Below are 18,321 nucleotides of genomic sequence, written 5' to 3'. Positions count from 1 at the left end.
TCCCCTACGGCACTGCGTAGGATCCTACGGTCTTGGCGTGCATCCGTGCGTCGCTGCGGTCCGGTCCCAGGTCGACGGGCACGTGCACCTTCCGCCGACCACTGGCGACAACATCGATATACTGTGGAGACCTCACGCCCCACGTGTTGAGCAATTCGGCGGTACGTCCACCCGGCCTCCCGCATGCCCACTATACGCCCTCGCTCAAAGTCCGTCAACTGCACATACGGTTCACGTCCACGCTGTCGCGGCATGCTACCAGTGTTAAAGACTGCGATGGAGCTCCGTATGCCACGGCAAACTGGCTGACACTGACGGCGGCGGTGCACAAATGCTGCGCAGCTAGCGCCATTCGACGGCCAACACCGCGGTTCCTGGTGTGTCCGCTGTGCCGTGCGTGTGATCATTGCTTGTACAGCCCTCTCGCAGTGTCCGGAGCAAGTATGGTGGGTCTGACACACCGGTGTCAATGTGTTCTTTTTTCCATTTCCAGGAGTGTATATTAGGTAACTCGGTCGTCCCCAGACGGCTTATAAAAATAATATCGTGCTTCTTAATATCGACAAATATCAGTCGGCTCGCGGTAAGACTGTGGCGTTGTTTGGCGGTAGCGGTGGCGGCCACGCCCACGCAGACTCGCCACGCGTGGTGTCTTTATCTGGGCGACCCCTGTCACTGCCGCTACCCACGTGTCAGTGTCGCGACGTGTAGCGTGCGTCCTGGGTTCCTAGCGCGGCACGCGTTTCCAGCACGACGCGGACACGCATTAGCACGCAATGAAGGCGCGGCCGCACCTGGACATTATGGAGCTGCTGACTAACGCGCTGTTTCTGGAAGCCTCCAAATTCTTTGCGCTCGGCAGCTAGCAAAGAACCTGTCAAAAACGTCCATCAAAAGACTGTGCTCTCTTAACAAGGCACTCAGTACGCAAATCTTATGTGGCAATATCTGGAGGCGCGCACTTTCAGATTAAAGACTACTTCTGTATACCACTTGGCCAACGATCTGATGCTAGTCCTTCAATTGGATGCCAGGTTGGTGACCTGCGTTCCTTAACTTAGCCCAGTAATCCCACCGGTAAAAGCGATCCTGCAGTTCGAAGTGAAATTCGGAACACTTATCGTGCCTGGCAAATTTTCACATGTTACGTAAAGATAAATTAAATATTCCGTGATCGGACATGATTCCACCCAGCAATCTTTCGATTTCCAGTTGCGCGCCTTACAACTAGACCCCCCCTTCCCTCCCCCCCCCCCCCCCCCTGCTCGGCTCGACACCCCGTTTATTGGAACGTGTGTCCACTGCTTCCACGTTAGCTCTCGTGGAAAATCTAAGTAATAGTTAAAAAGAGCTGTTAATGTTAATTTTTAAAGCGAAGACTTTTTGTATCAGTTTCAGGCGATCTTTCCTGAAATTCTTAAGGATTAACATAACGCACAAGGTACACATGAATCAGCAAGTTCCAAGTTAAATTATTCGATATACGTCACGGTAAAACAGACACTGAATGTCTGTATTGGTTCATGAAACGGTTCATCAGAATCTCCGGTGATCAGCCGAGACAAGGAATTACTAATTTTATCTTCAGCTATTTACAGGCTAATATAGTAAGCAGAAAGGCAACCCTAAATTCATCAGATGTATTAAGTAACTGTAGCTCTCTTATTATCTTCTCCAAGCTAAAAACAAAATCTACCCAGAGCTTAGAATGAAATATCTGACACAACATTACATTTTCTCTCTGTTTCGCACAGACTCTTTGGTGCCATACGTGGAAATTTATGGTAGTCTGTGGCACAGTATTCCTTAGTATAGTACTTTGTGCAAACTTCTCATGATCACCTCTTTAAAGGAAACATAACCAACTTGACTTCATATTTTAAGGAGAGGAAGGCACACCTGCAATACACAGCACCAGACTAGTCTCCGTGCGAAAATTTGGGCCATAATTCTGATAGTACTAAGTTATGACCTTGTGAAAGTACAGCATTTAAACTTCTGCGCGCATCGGTTGTTGTCACTCCCTCAGCCTAATGCCCGAGCTCGAAGTACTCTACACTGGAGTAAGAGGTTCGTGTCCATAATGTCGGTGAACCAACAAGCCTTAGTGCTTAGTTCCTTACGTCAAAATGCGCAGTTTCTAACCTGTAACCAGTGTCCGAGATCTCTCTGCTTTGAGGAGGAGATAAGTGTTTAACGTCTCTCGGCAACGAGGTCATTAGAGGCGGAGCACAAGCTATGCAGTACTCGGCGTTCAGGCATTAGGCGGCTGTGGCGGGGTGGAGCGGGTCACGAACAATGGGTGCTGTCGACAGTTAAAAAACTGCGCATTCAGAAGGTCATAAATGCGTAGTGTCACAATTACGACCCAAATTTTTACGTCGAATCGACTGCTGGGGCTGATATCTTGCTCGTATCCTTTTCTCTCCTCATACGCTGCCCAATCACATTAGTGTTGCCTGTCGTTTTCCAGTCCAGCTGTCGGACGGATCTCAGAATCTTTCCGACTGCAGATCGCTAGCTGGGGCATGATGCGTTGCTTCTGGAGCAGTGACATGTTTAATCCGGACAAAGCGAGGATGCCGACGGTTATTTATAGTCGTTTTCTCAACGTACAAGTTTTAATAATAATAATAATAATAATAATAATAATAACAATAACATTAACAGATGCAAAATAGAATAGCCTCTCCAGAGCCAAATTATGATACTATCTGCCTATATTACAAGCCATATTAATCCCTTCTCTATCACAGCTAACGAGCGTGAGTTAATTTAACATTCATCATTGACAGTCTTCTTATTTACGTTCGGACATGAGCAGGATTTGTTTTTTGAGTTTAAATTGTGTTAGAAAGGATGCCCTCCGGCACTCATATACCGTAAAAACCACATCAAATTAGGACATATTTAGAAAATACACTCGACATATCAATAATCGCTTTTCTTCTATGCCACGCTGAACCCGATCACTTCGCGAACTGATTCTTACTACACTACTACGGGACACAGCAACTGCCCTATCACCAGCGTGCAACACAGTCAGTGAATACTTCAGTATTGTTAGTCAAAGATCTGCCAGAAATAACGCATTACTCACCAGAGATGCAAATAACCGAAAAAAATATCAAACATCCCACATTCTCGGTGTGTGACAATACTGAAATCTCACACAATGGCTTAAAGAGCATTCTGCAACAGGCTCTCAAACAGACCGGCCTGCTCTCTGAAACTGGCAATGTATGATACTGATCCTTGTCTGCCAATAAGTTTTTCATAGTTAATCTTTGGAACAGTAGATGGCATACCTTGTCTCACGCGCCAAGAGCATTTTGGATTACGGTCGTGTTTCGCGAATGAGGCTTCGATCGAACACAAATCCTGCAGCGCACAGTCTGGCATCATTCCTATAAAGTTGGGTAGCCATACAGTAAATAATTTTCCTTTCAAATGATAGAGCGCAGCGATCAGTCGTCCTTTTCTTTCAGGCTTTATTAGGCAAATCTAGATTTTGGCTGGTGCCCAGCCATTATCAATGCACTGTTTCATGGTATCAATGGATAGGGCGCTTATATCGCAGTCAGTTCGTTCGAGACAGAAGCCCGGACAACAGAAGACTGACGTACTAGGACTTGTACTGATACTATGAAATAGTTCATTGATAATGGCTAGGCAGTAGCCAAAATGTAGATTTTCTAATAAAACCTTGAAAGAAAAGGACGACTGATTGCTGTGCTCTATCACTTGAAAGTCATATCGCAGTCATGGAGCGCACCCACGTTCCTAATGGAATGTAACGTTTTTTCCGTCTACTCTGGCTCAAGTAGTGAAAGTTTAACTTCAAAAAATGTTCAAATGTGTGTGAAATCTTATGGGACTTAACTGCCAAGGTCATCAGTCCCTAAGCTTACACACTACTTAACCTAAATTATCCTATGGACAAGCACACCCACCCATGCCCGAGGGAGGACTCGAACCTCCGCCGGGATCAGCCGCACAGTCCACGACTGCAGCGCCTAAGACCGCTCGGCTAACCCCGCGCGGCAAAGTTGAACTATAACCACACTGTTTCTTTGTTGAGTGTAGGTGACCGAGATGAGAACATGCAGAGTCTTAGTGTCGTGTTTGTGTTGATGAGATGAGAGAGAGAGAGAGAGAGAGAGAGAGAGAGAGAGAGAGAGAGAGAGAGGTGGGGGAGGGGGGTGAGATTATGAAATCTGGTGTCGTGACATACCCTGCTCCTCTGGAAAACCACCGAGGGATCAGCCGAACCTCAACGGCCCCATCCGCCGGAAGCGTCACCACCGTCAACTGTCTTCAATGAACGAGGCATTGTCACGGACAACACCGCAGTGCGAGACCGGTAGAGCTGTCCCGTGCAGAGCCGAGGCCAAAAATAGCGACTCCAGTTGCCGGGCGAGAGTTCGCGCTTGCCGCAACGCGCATTAGTAGAAAGCAGTCGCCTTATGATTCTGGGGGAAGGGAGAGGGGAGGGAAGGGCTACTGGGAGTGGGAGGGGGGATACAGCTGAAGGTCAGTAGATGCGGGCAGCTGTGCTGCTACAGCGCAACACAACAGTCTACCGCAGCACGTGGCAGGCGCCTCAGCACTTTGCTCCGTGACATGAGCTCCCGCCAGTGCACTTGGTGATGGTGCGATGTGAAGCAGTTTGTTTGATGTGATTTTATATCCGCTCTTTTTCTTCCGCTATTCTGCAGCTATTTCATAAATACGTTCGAGGAGACACTTCCCTTTGTGGTCTTCAGCCCGAAGACTGACTTGGTGCAGCTCTCCGAGCTAGTCTATCTTGCACAGGCCTCTTTCTCTCCGCGTAACTACCGCAACCTGCATCTTTTTTAACCCGGTTACCGTAGTGAAACTTGGTCCCCCTCTACGAATAATTTTTTTCCATAAAAAAGGGGAAAAAATGCATGACGGACACCGTGTATTTTGCGAACATATTTTGTGACTGCTTCAAAACTTATGGTGCGCAATGGAAGTTTGTTTTGTGACCAAACGAAAGTGTTTAGTAATGCAAGCCAATGTAATGTGATTTTAAAAATACAACCAGAATTAGGAATATGATTTGTAGGAGGAAAACTATGAAAAAAATGTATGAGACGGACATTTCAGGACAACTTAGTGATAAATCAAAGCATTATATTTCTTTGACGAAACCACGAAAGCCATCTGACGATGAACTGTACAAATTCGAATCCGGTAACGGGACTTTTTTGAATACAGTAATCCAAAACCAATTTTTTTGTGGTTGGTTGCTGTCCACCATCAACAATTTATCTCTCTACAATTTTAATTTCGTCCCCCCTTTTCCGCAAAACTCCCCCCCCCCCCCCACCCTCCGTCCCTCCCTCCCCTGACGATTCCTTGATTCCTCAGAAGACGTCCTATAGAGAGATCACTTCTTTTAGTCAAGTTGTGACTAAAATTTAGTTTCTCCTTTATTCGGTTCACTATCTCATCATCATACCCATGTAATATTCAGCACCACATTTCAAAATATTCTGGTTCGTTCTTATGCCAACTGTTTATTCTCCACGTTTCACATCTGTAGGTTAAACTCCAGACAGAAAAGACTTCCTAATTCGATGTTGACAAAAACTTCTTTCTCCTCAGGAACGCTTTTCTTATATTGGCAGTCTACATTTTATTCTCACTACTTCGGGCACTGTCATTTATTTTGCTCATCAACTAGCAAAACTCACCTACTACTTTTAATTTACCGTTGATGATATTCATCTTATAACCTGTTTCCATGATACTATCCATCCAGTCAATTCATCTTTAACTCCTTTGCCGCCTCTGTCATAATTACATTGCAATCGGTAAACGTCAAAATTTCCATTTCTTCTAACTGAATCGTAATTCCCTTTACATATTCCTCTTTGGTTCCTGGACTCCTTATTCGTTGAACAGACTGAATAGCCTTCGGGAGAGGCTACAGTTACTCCTCATTTCCTTCTCTTTCATCTTCATCGACTCATAACTGCTGTCCGGTTTTTGTACGAGTTGCAGACAACCTTGCTTTTTCTGTACCATGATTGAGCGGTTTGTTTCTAAACTGAAGAGACACATTTGCTGCAGTTGGTGCTATTGTTATGGAGTGTTATCCGATACAATTGTACCCGCTAGCACTCAAATCCAAACAAACCATCGTCCAGTACAGGAATAAAAATGAGCTCATAATGTGAAGAGGTGAAAGAAGAAGGGAGCTAGGGGTTTAGTGCCCCTTGATGGCGAGGTTATTAGATATGAACCTCATGCTCGGATAGGAGAGAGTGAGGAAGGAAATCTGCCGTGTCCTCCTGAACAGAAACCATACCCGCATTTCCCTTAAGTGATTTAGGGCAACCATAGATCATCTAAATCTGGGCGGCTGGACTTGAATTTGAGCCCACAAACGCGAAATACAGCAATCGATGTTAGTGTGTCTGTATACTGAGCAAACAGTTAGGGAAACAAATGAGAAATTTGCACAAGGCACTGAAGTTCCCAGAGAATGTAATCTTTGAGACTTGCCGATGACATTTTACTTCTGTGAGAGATGGTAAAGGACTTGAAAGAGCGTGTGAATGGAATGGATAGTGTCTTGAAAAGAGGGTGTGGGATGAACCTCAACGAAAGTAAAATAAGGATTATATAATGTAGGAAACTATATTAGGCGACGCTAGGAAATTAGACTAGTAAATGAGACGCAAAAGTAGCAGGTGAGTTTTATTATTTGGGCAGCACAGTAACTGAGGACGGCCGAGGTAGGAAGGATATAAAATGCAGATGGCAATATCACGACAAGCATCTCTGAAAAAGAGAAATTTGATAACACTAACATAAATTTAAATGTTAAGAAGTCTTTTCTGAAGGTGTTATTCTGGTGTGCAGCCTTGTGCAGCATTGGAACATGGTCAATAAACAGTTGAGACACAAAGAGAATCTAATCTTCTGAAATGTGGCGCTATAAGTGAACGCTACAGATTAGATGGGTAGGGAAATGACTTATGAGGACATACTGCATCGAATAAACGGCGGGCAGATGAATTTAATAACTTAACTGAAAGAATGGATCGGTTGATAGGACATGTCCTGAAGCGTCAGTGAATAGTGAAGTTGGTAATGTAGGGAAGTGTGTGTCAAGGAGGAACGACAGAAGTTGCAGAGGGAGACCAACCACGCACCACAGTCGAGGTAGCAAACGCACACGTGGTGGCGCAGGAAATTTTCAGTGGCAGCATTTGACCGTCAAGGGAGGAGAGGTGGTGGTATACAGTTGCTGATCAACAGACTTTGTGCCTATGTCCTGTATTAAATTCCAAACCTCTCCACAGTGTATCATTGAGTGCGGGCACGTGGAACTATTGATACCCGCTAGGGTAGCCGAGACTGCTAACGCGCTGCTTCCTGGACTCGGGTTGGCGCGCCGGCCCCGGATCGAATCCGCCCGGCGGATTAACGACGAAGGCCGGTGTGCCGGCCAGCTTGGATGTGGTTTTTAGGCGGTTTTCCACATCCCGCTAGGTGAATGCTGGGCTGGTCCCCACGTTCCGGCTCTGTTACACGCGTTGCAGACATTTGAAACACGTTCGCACTATTTCACGAATTACACTAGATGCAGACAGCTTGAGTACACTGACTCGATCCCTAGGGGTACGGGGTGGCGGCAAATCCGTTCTAACCACGCCGACCCTGCGATCGCTGCGGGACTATGGCGCAAGCGAAAGAAGTAGATTGGTTGGTTGGTTTGGGGGATTAAAGGGACCAGACTGCTATCGTCATCGGTCCCTTTTTCCAAAGACAAAGAACACCCACAGAGAATAAAAACGAGGAACAGAAGAGATCACAGACGACACAGAACAAGAGAAACTGAGACAAAGACAAAGACAAGACAAAACGAACTAAAACCACACAGAGTGTGACGGTGGTTGGCCGACCATAGAAATAAAAAAGGAAAAGCCAACCACTTAGAAACACATTAAAAAAAATCAGTTGAAAATCATAGGCCAAAGGCCAGAATCAACACAAAACAATAAAATAAAACAGAAACACTCAGATTAAATGATAAAATCCCCCTGCCCGAATAAAACGTAAAACTAAGTCAGCCATAGTGGAGTCGTCTGTTAAAAGGGCAGGGAGCGTATCAGGCAGCGCAAATGTCTGCCTGACCACAGCTAAAAGGGGGCAGGCCAACAGAATGTGGGCCACTGTCAAAGCTGCCCCACAGCGACACAGAGGAACGTGCCCTTAGCGCTAGGATTTCACTCGGAACAAGTCCCGCCCATTCACCCCCCTCCGCGCCTACCCGTAGTGTAAGGCCCTCCCCTTAACAGCCGCCAGTTCCGCAAACTGGAAGCTACAACAACGTTGTTATCGTCACTGTTCAGCACATGTTACACTATGATGAAATTCAGTAATGATAAGAAATTTAAGTTTTTCTGGATAGTTATATAACATGAATTTGAATTATTTAAAGAAATAAAAATATTTATAGAGAATTGAAAGCATCGCCAGCAATAGAAAACAAAAAATAACGTGATGTTATTTAAGGGCAATAAGGACAAATTTTCATTAACTAATTCACTTATTATAATACGTTCATTTGAGGGAAACAGCAGAGCAAACATACAATGCGAAAACAATGGTCTTGAATCTGTCATGTCGGTAGTAAAGCCACGGGTGCAGTCGACTAACTCTGTCGTCTAACATCAACGTTACATAGAAATAAGTGAAAGTCGTTTTGTTTATGTAGGCCCTCATAGTAACTCACGAAAATTAAAGAATATAAGAATGCCATAAAGTAGAAATGCCTAATGAAAGCAGTAAGATATTTGCTTATATGACATATTTCGTTAGCATTTTCATGGGTTATGGGTGAATTTTAATTTGTAAATTCTTCCAATGCAATACCTGCGCATTATAAACGAGGTTATAAAGAATTGTGGCTGTTTCTGTGTGATTAATGCACTATACGCTGTTGCAAACGTCTGAGGAAAATAATCTGTTGTTATTCTTTGTCCTGTCTATTTTTAACCAAAAGATTTATTAATTTCATAAATGCCATTCAAACCATTTTTTAAAAATGATAATGATGATGTGAATGTTTGTCACAGAGCAGTTATGGAGTAAATAAATGCTGCAGTGTTTGACGGCTTTAAAACGTTCTTCATGCTGTGCTAGCTCTTCTTCCACCCCTAAAACTTTTCAGCAAAACTATTCAGTGTATTCTTTGAGGGTAGGTTTTTCCTGTTTTACCTTTGGGTGCTTTTTCTCACACAGAAGTATGTTTCTTCATAGGCTATTCATCTGAATACTGAGTTCTCGCATTCAAAGAATTCAGTGGTAAATTGTTTTCTCTTATGTTTGCTGTGGAAGTACCTGGCACAGCTGAGGCCAACTGTACACGTTTTTTGTAACGTGTCTTTTTAACTATGTGGCAAAATTTAAGACCTAGCAAGATATTAATTTAACATTCACGCCGAGCGAGTGCAGCTGAACGCGGTAAACCACGTGGGTCAACTGAAACGATGCCCAGGCGCCGAACAAAGACCGGGGGTGAGTGGGCGGGACTTGTTCCGGGTGAAATCCTGGCGCTAACGATTCCTCACAGAGGAAGGTCCTCCCGGCGCAGTAAATAACTGTGTGTTAGCCGGGAGTGGCCAATGCGGAGCCGACAGAGGACGACGGAGTCCCTGCGGTTGGCTCGCATGGAAGACCGCCACACAGTCGTCGTCTCCTTAATGGCACGGAGTTTATTGGGTGTAATCCGACCGCGCCATTCAGCGTCCCAAAGCGCAAAAACTTTTCGGCGGAGGACTGCCCGCAAATCAGTCTCTGGGAGGCCAACATCCAGAGATGGTTTACACGTGGCCTCTTTCGCCAGGCGGTCAACATGTTCATTGCCCAGGATACCGACATGACCGGGGGTCCACATAAAGACCACAGAGCGGCCGCAACGCGCAAGAGTGTGCAGGGACTCATGGATAGCCATCACCAGACGAGGACGAGGAAAACACTGGTCGAGAGCTCGTAAACCGCTCAGGGAATCGCTACAGATCACGAAGGGCTCACCTGAGCAGGAGCGGATATACTCTAGGGCTCGAAAGATGGCGACTAGCTCAGCAGTGTAAACGCTGCAGCCAGCCGCCAAGGACCGTTGTTCGGAATGGTCCCCTAGAGTTAGCGCATACCCGACACGACCAGCAACCATCGAACCGTCGGTGTAAACAATTCCAGAGCCCTGATACGTGGCAAGGATGGAATAAAAGCGGCGGCGGAAGGCCTCTGGAGGGACCGAGTCCTTCGAGCCGAAAGAAGTAGACGTGGAAGTGTTGATGGTGATCTATTGGTGGAGGGAGCATTAAGTTAGGTAAATCTTTTGGTGCTATTTGAGACGAGAAGGCTATAGCCGACACGGAGCTATCGTCTCCCTTCTCTCATCAATGAGCTACACAGAAAGACATTGCACTATACATGCAGCCAATACCGTCCTATACACTCAAAATAAACTTAAGATCCAACTCTCACACACCGCTAACAACAGGGGCCCTTTTCGATTAGACGGCTGGATATACCAATTCCCCTCCCCGACACACACACCTATTTTTCCATAAACATTAACATACGACTCAGTCTTTGGTTCAAATGGCTCTGAACACTATGAGACTTAACATCTGAGGTCATCAGTCCCCTAGAACTTAGAACTACTTACACCTAACTAACCTAACGACATCACACACATCCATGCCCGAGGCAGGATTCGAATTTGCGACTGAAGAGAATCGTTCAACGTGGCAGGAGTACAACCCTTCCGCAAATTGCTGCAGATTTTAATGCTCTGCCATCAACAACTGTTAGTGTGCGAATAATTAAATGAAACATCGTCGATATGGAGTTCCGGAACCGAAGGCTCATTCGTGTACCCTTGATGACTGCACGACACAAAGCTTTACGCCTTGCCTGGGCCCGTCAATACCGACATTGGACTGTTGACGACTGGAAACTTGTTGCCTGGTCGGACGAGTCTCGTTTCAAATTGTATCGAGCGGATGGACGTGTACAGGTATGAAGACAGCCTAATGAATTCATGGACCCTGCATACCAGTAGGGTCTGTTCAAGCTGGTGGAGGCTCTATAATGGTGTGGAGCGTGTGCAGTTGGAGTGATATGGGACCCCTAATACGCCTAAATACGATTCTGACAGGTGAAACGTACGTAAGTATCCTGTCTGATCACCTGCATCCATTCACGTTCATTGTGCATTCTGACGGACTTGGAAAATTCCAAAAGGACAATGCGACCTCCCACACATCCAGAATTGCTAGAAAGTGGCTGCAGGAACACTCTTCTCAGTTGAAGAACTTGCGCTGGCCACCAAAGTCCCCACACAACAACATTATTGAGCATACCTCGGATGACTTGCAACGTGCTGTTCAGTAGAGGTCTCAATTCCCTCATACTCTTACGGATTTGTGGACAGCCCTGCAGGATTTATGGTGTCAGTTCCCTGCAGCACTACTTCAGACATAAGTCGAGTCCATGCCACGTCATGCTGTGGCATTTCTGCGTGCTCGCGGGGCCCTGCACGATATCAGGAAAATGTAACAGTTTCTTTGCCTCTTCAGTGTACGTAGAAAATAACAGCGGTCCTATGACACCTCTGACGATACCTTTGCTCTGATAAACGCTCGCCGTCTAGGGCAACAAACCGGGCACTGTTGTACCCTAGCACCTGTCAGTCCTCAGTAGCACCTGTTTGAAAACACTGAAAGAGGAGACGTGACAACTGCACATTCCTTTACGAAATAGGGCACTGCTTTAGGTATCAATTTACACGGCTGCTCTGAATTGGCTGTCTGATGGTCTAAGGCGGTCACCGTTAACAGAGGCAACCGGTAGGCGTAATGTCTCGCGTTGCGGAGAGCCACACTCCGAGCTGCTCGGCCTAAAGTTCGTCTACTCTCTTATCAAAACAGGTTGGTTGGTTGGTTTTGGGGAAGGAGACCAGACAGCGTGGTCATCGGTCTCATCGGATTAGGGAAGGATGGGGAAGGAAGTCGGCCGTGCCCTTTCAGAGGAACCATCCCGGCATTTGCCTGGAGTGATTTAGGGAAATCACGGAAAACCTAAATCAGGATGGCCGGACGCGGGATTGAACCGTCGTCCTCCCGAATGCGAGTCCAGTGTCTAACCACTGCGCCACCTCGCTCGGTTATCAAAACAGGGGTATCCTAATGACGCACCTGATTCTGAGAGCGAATCTGCAACATCCTGGGCGAAAAATCTTCCGTTTCCACCGTAAGTTTCGCAGTCGAATTAATTTTCTCGCCAGCGTGGTAAAAAAAGCCTGTGCGTTTACAGGCAAGGAGAAGTTAACAGGCACACATTGACAACCATTGACTGGTTACTGTCGATCAGCTATTAAAGAACCTACCTCTCATACGTAATTTCCTGGAAACAGCTGTTGAATGTAAATGCATCTTAATATCGTGTTCACTCTTTCACCACGACAGCATTTGCTGTGATCATGCCAAATGATGTAATCACGTTGTCATAAGTCGGTGATTTTTATTTTTTTTCCAGTCATGACTTTCGTGTAATTTGACCATCCTCTGATGCCTTCATTCGTCTTTAGTGCAAGGTGCTTGAGTTAACACTACGTTGTATGCCGTGTCGTGGAAAGACAACAGAAAGCAGAATTTAACTGAGAAGATATTGACTGCATGATACACTTGAAATGTACTGTGTCAGTTGGTGCCGAGTGAAAAACAGAAGATGGTAACTTAGCGGAATTTTACTGTCTCGTGTTTTGGCATCGTTCAATCTGTGTGTTCTAATCTCATTTCTGCCATCCAGATCTTGTTTTTACATTTTTGTCCCAAATTACTTACGGTGAAATCTAGGATCCTCCGTCCCTCAGCTGATGGTCGATTTTTTCCATTACCCTTGACCATCTGAACGACAATTTCTGTAAATAAATAGATTCAATTGAGAAATGATTTTTTTTTACATTCTGAATTACTGTCCCTCGTTCCCTACATCTTTATGGATCAAGGCTAGCGGTGTAGCCACGCGGTCTAAGGCACCTCCCGTCGGAGGTTCGAGTCCTCCCTCGGGCATGGGTGTGTGTGTTGTCCTTAGCGTAAATTAGTTTAAGTTAGATTAAGAAGTGTGTAAGCTTTGGGACTGATGACCTTAGCAGTTTGGTCCCATGAGAACTGACCACAAATTTCCAAATTTTTTCCAACAACGAAACATCTGTTTATCAACGTCTCTACAGCAACTTTTGTTCCTGAGTATTGTTCTCAGTGTTACAAACAAGAGGTTAATTAACAGTGTACAGTATAGTACACAACAGAAGAGTACAAAACTTAGCAGTTAACTTCTTATTGTTACCTGGCATGATATTTCAACCTATAGAAAAACTTTAAGACTTTGGCAAAGAAAACGAAGGACAATGTCTGTTTACAGTTACGGAGTATATTTTCTTTTGTAAGCGCTAAGAATAATGTTATCTTAAACTTTCCACCTACATTTCTTTATCGAATTTGAACACATTTTTCTTCGTTTAAAACGTAATCTTCTCTATAACTAAACCAAAGTAGTTCATCTACTTTGTAGCAAATAAACTCTTTATTTGAGTAATACCGCTACTAATTAACTTTTTAGCAAACCTCCTACCTGAATTAAAATTATCGTCGATAATTTAATTTTCGCCAGATAAATAATTTTGAATACCTTGGTTGCGGCTTAGAGTATGATTATGATATACAAAATAAAATGAACATGTTGTACACGATACGTCGAAGTCAGCGGACTCCTAAAAACAAAAAGATGCAAAGAAACCCAAATATCGGTTAGTTTTCCGACAGTGTTATCTGAGTCTTGGGCTTCAAGAAACAATATGGACATATTCAAAGCGCAGAAATGAAATTTTAAGAGCTACCGAAGGCCGTAAAGGGACACTTGAAATCAGAAATAGCAACAGTAGGAAGTAGCTGCCGATGGATAGTGAAAGGAGAGTTAAAAGACAAAAACTCTGAATAAAACAAGAAATTGCAATGAACAATACAGAAAATTTATACAGAAAGACTGTCAATAAAGTTCTAAATAATCAAGCCAAAGGAAAGAAACATATTCTCATACCACGGAAGCAATGCAGACTGTCACCAGAAATAAACTGACTAATACAGAAATGAAGAAGAAAGAGGAAGAAGAACACACTAGAATTTATTTTAAATGATTCACGTGACATGTACACGTCAAAAGACATTTTATAGTTTTTACCATAAACCAGGAAAGCCATCTTCTAATACCTACAAAGAACTGATCAGAACTATGAGCGTTCTCGGTCTTGAGCAGACAGTTTTACAAAACGTGATACGACGTACAGTACTACCTCATTACACCAAATTTTAATGACATTTTCTCTCTATAGGAATTCACCAATGGGGTATTTTTATATTTTCCCAAATGGCTTCAAATGGCTCTGAGCACTATGGGACTCAACTGCTGAGGTCATTAGTTCCCCAGAACTTAGAACTAGTTAAACCTAACTAACCTAAGGACATCACAAACATCCATGCCCGAGGCAGGATTCGAACCTGCAACCGTAGCGGTCTTGCGGTTCCAGACTGCAGCGCCTTTAACCGCACGGCCACTTCGGCCGGCTATATTTTCCCAATTATTTTAGTTAATTGAGTAGTAAGTGCTCTCCTTAAGTGTCTTGCCTCATTTCATTTCTCTTAATCCTTTCGCTCGACTTATTCGGTTCAACATATTCTGTCGCTTTTTACTATGTGTATTTTCTATTTGAACAACAACTCATCCAATGCATTTTGAAAATAACTTCTCTTGTATATTTTTTGTTCTAACGTCTCGTACGTTTAGTCTTTGAAGTTGTACATGTAAATTTTTACAGAATCTCAAATAGAATGTATGATTTTTTAGATGAAATGAGTAGTCATCATATGAGTTCTTTAAAAACTGTCCTAGCTCTGTGCAAATTCCATAGAGTGTGTTGCCAAAATCCATTACATCTACATCTACATCTATACTCCGCGAGCCACCTTACGGTGTGTGGCGGAGGGTACTTATTGTACCACTATCTGATCCCCCCTTCCCTGTTCCATTCACGAATTGTGCGTGGGAAGAACGACTGCTTGTAAGTCTCCGTATTTGCTCTAACATGACTGTGTAAGCATGAAATTAACACTGACTTATGATGATATATAATTCAGTTCGAGAATACCAGCTTCAACTCGTTTTTAAGTAATCTATAGGACTAACACAATATCAGTTGAATGTGGGAACGCATAAAATCAAACATGAATTTCGTAGTAGTCTTGTGCACCGCGGAGACTATGTTTCACAGGGAATAACTTGTTTTAAAGAAATTAACGAAGGACACGAAAACGGTTCATTTGAATGTGGTTGAAGACGTATTTCCGTACATAACTGAACTAAAATTATCAATTAAATGTAAGTGGGTTATACTTTTTGTGGGCATTAGAGGGGAAAAAGTGGCCGCGTAACACAAAACTGAATTCGTTTATTAGGGAAACAGCCCCTCCCTAAACGAAAGGAATGAGATTCCATGGCTACATATTCAGACTCAGAAATCTACAGGTCTTGCAGAATTCCCTCCAATCACGATAGTTTTCCCGTGTAATAGTGCCAGAATCATACGTGACGCTAATAGTATTGTGCTACGGGGAGTTTTGCTCATTGGGGAGCCGAATATCGCCTTAACATTTCCAGATCCGGAACCGTGTTTCCTTCATGGTCGGCTAACTCTCTCGTCAGTAGAAAGTATACACCGAAGGTCGCTCCTTCAGTCGTAAAAACGCTTTTCTTATTTGTCTGTGCCGGTTTAATTTCTTTCACAACCGTCGCGAAACTGATCTACAGCAGTTCCACCGAAGCAGGCTGGGTAGCACTGAAGAGGCTGCGAGCTTCTCTGAAACTGCCCATGTAGAATGTTTCTCATTGCGGGTCGTATTACGGTTTCTTCTAGTTAACGAGTGAGAGCAACGAAAACACTCCCAATCAGTTACGAACCACTACTATTTTTATTTATTCTACAGAGCGGTTCTACGAAACCTGAAACTGTTAGACGTTCTACAGTTCTGTCTCATCTGCGACATTTATTCCCCTGGTGATCTCTGCGACTGAATTTCATACTTTTAAACAAACATTTGGGTTACCAAGCGTTTCCGTTGTTTTACCATACAGTCCCTGTCACCTTCACAAATATAGTTATCCGCAAGGTTCTTCCCATTATGTTCATGGGATGGAGGTTAGGCGAAGTAGCATGTGATAGTACTCAATAACGAAAACTTCCAGCGGTGTACTTTGGTTTTGAATCATTTTGTTAACTGATATTCTTGACTCGGGGCACGTTAAACGTCCCACTAAATCTCAACGTGATTTAGTAAAACACGCTCTGGACCTGCTGTACAAATCTTTTTCCCTCGCTGTTCAAGGCTATATATGCCAGGTCAGTGACGTCACATCTGCCAATGTTTTTATTTTTGTACGAGTAGTTTAGTACCAACGTAAATCACGCCGTGCTACTGCTTTTTAGCTGGTGAAAGAGGCCGTGCCTTGTACTGCTGTAAACTAACGTGTGCATCTTCGCAGGAGCTCTTAGTTCACAACTGAACACAAGCGATCTGAAGAAGCTTATGCTTATTCACGGGTTCAGCATTTAAAATCAGTGGTTTTGTGAAGTGATTTCGAGAATTTGTAAGGATTCTTCTTCAGATGTCTTCTAACTCTATTTAGTCAACGTCTATTACATTTTCTCTCATTAATCAAACAAATATGCAGCCTTTATTTCTACATATCCCTGTATTTCCTCTTCATGATGTGCGACAGGGACCCCAACACATTCGGGTCGTAGTACGGTTCAGTTCCGTTACGAATTTGGTTGTTGTCTCTTTAACAAGTGGACAATGTTGTCTCAGTATACAGGGTGAAAGGTATTAGAACCGACAAACTCTGGGCGGTTCTAGGGGACATCAAAACAAATACTTTTCCCTAATGTCATTTTTTTCCTATGAGAATTATTTAAACCGGTGGAGGCCGTATTACGCTCTTCAGTTGTTAGAGGGCGTACTACGCTCTTCAGTTGAAGGCAATTGCTGTCGACCAGTGTAGTAGTGCATTGTCTGTGTTTACTAATGGAGCGATACACCTGGATTGAGTACACTGATATGGTTGGTGCGTACTACGTAGCGCACCACAACGGACGAGCCGCACAGCGGGTATATCAACAACAGTATCCTAATCGCCGTATCCCGCATCATACGACCTTTGCTGCTGTGTACAAACGTCTGCGTGAGACAGGGTCATTTAGAGATTACCTGGCAATTGCACGTAACATGGGGACGAATCAGACGAATGTAAGAACAGTATTTCGATGGCAATTGTTACGTCCACAACCTGGAACCAGTTGATTATCCACCCAGAGCACAGTTTTCGAAGTGGTATCTGGAACAGTGTGAAATGCATCCTACATTTCCATCCTCTGTGTTGTTTACCCCCAAGTAACGTTCGGGCGTGATGGATTCTTCAACATGCACAATTCGCATGTTTGGAGTGAGGATAACCCACATGACATAGTTACTAGCGCTCATAAAGTGCGGTCCTTCGTTAATGTGTGGGTCGGTGTTGTTGGGGACTGTTTAATTCGGCCGTATCTGTTACTTAGGCCATTAAATGGCAGGCACTACTACAATTTTCTCCCCAGAGCATTGGCAGAATTGCTGGAAGATGTCTCACTCCCTACAAGACAACTCATGTGGTTCCAACATGACGGGGCGCCGGCACATTTCAGTCGTCGTGTGCGTCGATTCCTGGACCGACGGTTCCCAGAAACGTGGATTGGCAGAAGTGGTACTGTACCATGGCCTGCTCGATCCCCAGATATGTCCCCTCTGGACTTTTTTGTGTGGGAGAGATGCGCAACCTTGTTTATGCAACTCCTGTTGCATCAGAAGAGGATCTGGTTGCTGTGATAGTAGCAGCAGCAGGAACAATTCAGGATACTCCTGGGGTTTTTACCCGTGTCAGATAGAACATGATCCGACGGTGTAATCTTTGTTTACGTGTCAATGGAGGATTTTTTGAAAATCTATTGTAATTGAAATTGGGTTGTGTTAATGCGTTGTCTCTTGGTCATAAAAAATGGAAAATTATTTGTTGGTTTAATTAATTTGCCGCCAGGGAAATCGTCCTCTACCGGTTTAAATATTCCTCATAGGAAGAAGTGACATAGGGAAAAGTATTTGTTTTGAGGTCCCCTACAACCTC

General features: G+C 44.2%; 1 protein-coding gene across 4 annotated transcripts in view; it reads right to left on the bottom strand.

Annotated features, from left to right (window-relative positions):
- The window catches only part of LOC126476340 (uncharacterized), a 676,721-nt gene that overhangs the window by 114,755 nt on the left and 543,645 nt on the right, over positions 1-18,321 (bottom strand). The window contains exon 1 of one of the 4 annotated variants that reach the window (XM_050103537.1): positions 4,235-4,403. The exons of the other annotated variants lie outside the window; for them this stretch is intronic. The gene's annotated coding sequence lies outside the window, so the exon portion shown is untranslated. Of the gene's footprint in view, positions 1-4,234; positions 4,404-18,321 lie in introns of those variants that run through there. 4 annotated transcript variants of the gene reach the window in all.

This window comes from Schistocerca serialis, chromosome 1, assembly GCF_023864345.2.
Source record: "Schistocerca serialis cubense isolate TAMUIC-IGC-003099 chromosome 1, iqSchSeri2.2, whole genome shotgun sequence".
Classification (NCBI taxonomy): Eukaryota; Metazoa; Arthropoda; class Insecta; order Orthoptera; family Acrididae; genus Schistocerca; species Schistocerca serialis.
Note: the sequence above shows the minus strand (reverse complement) of the source record. Positions and strands in the feature narration are given on the sequence as shown.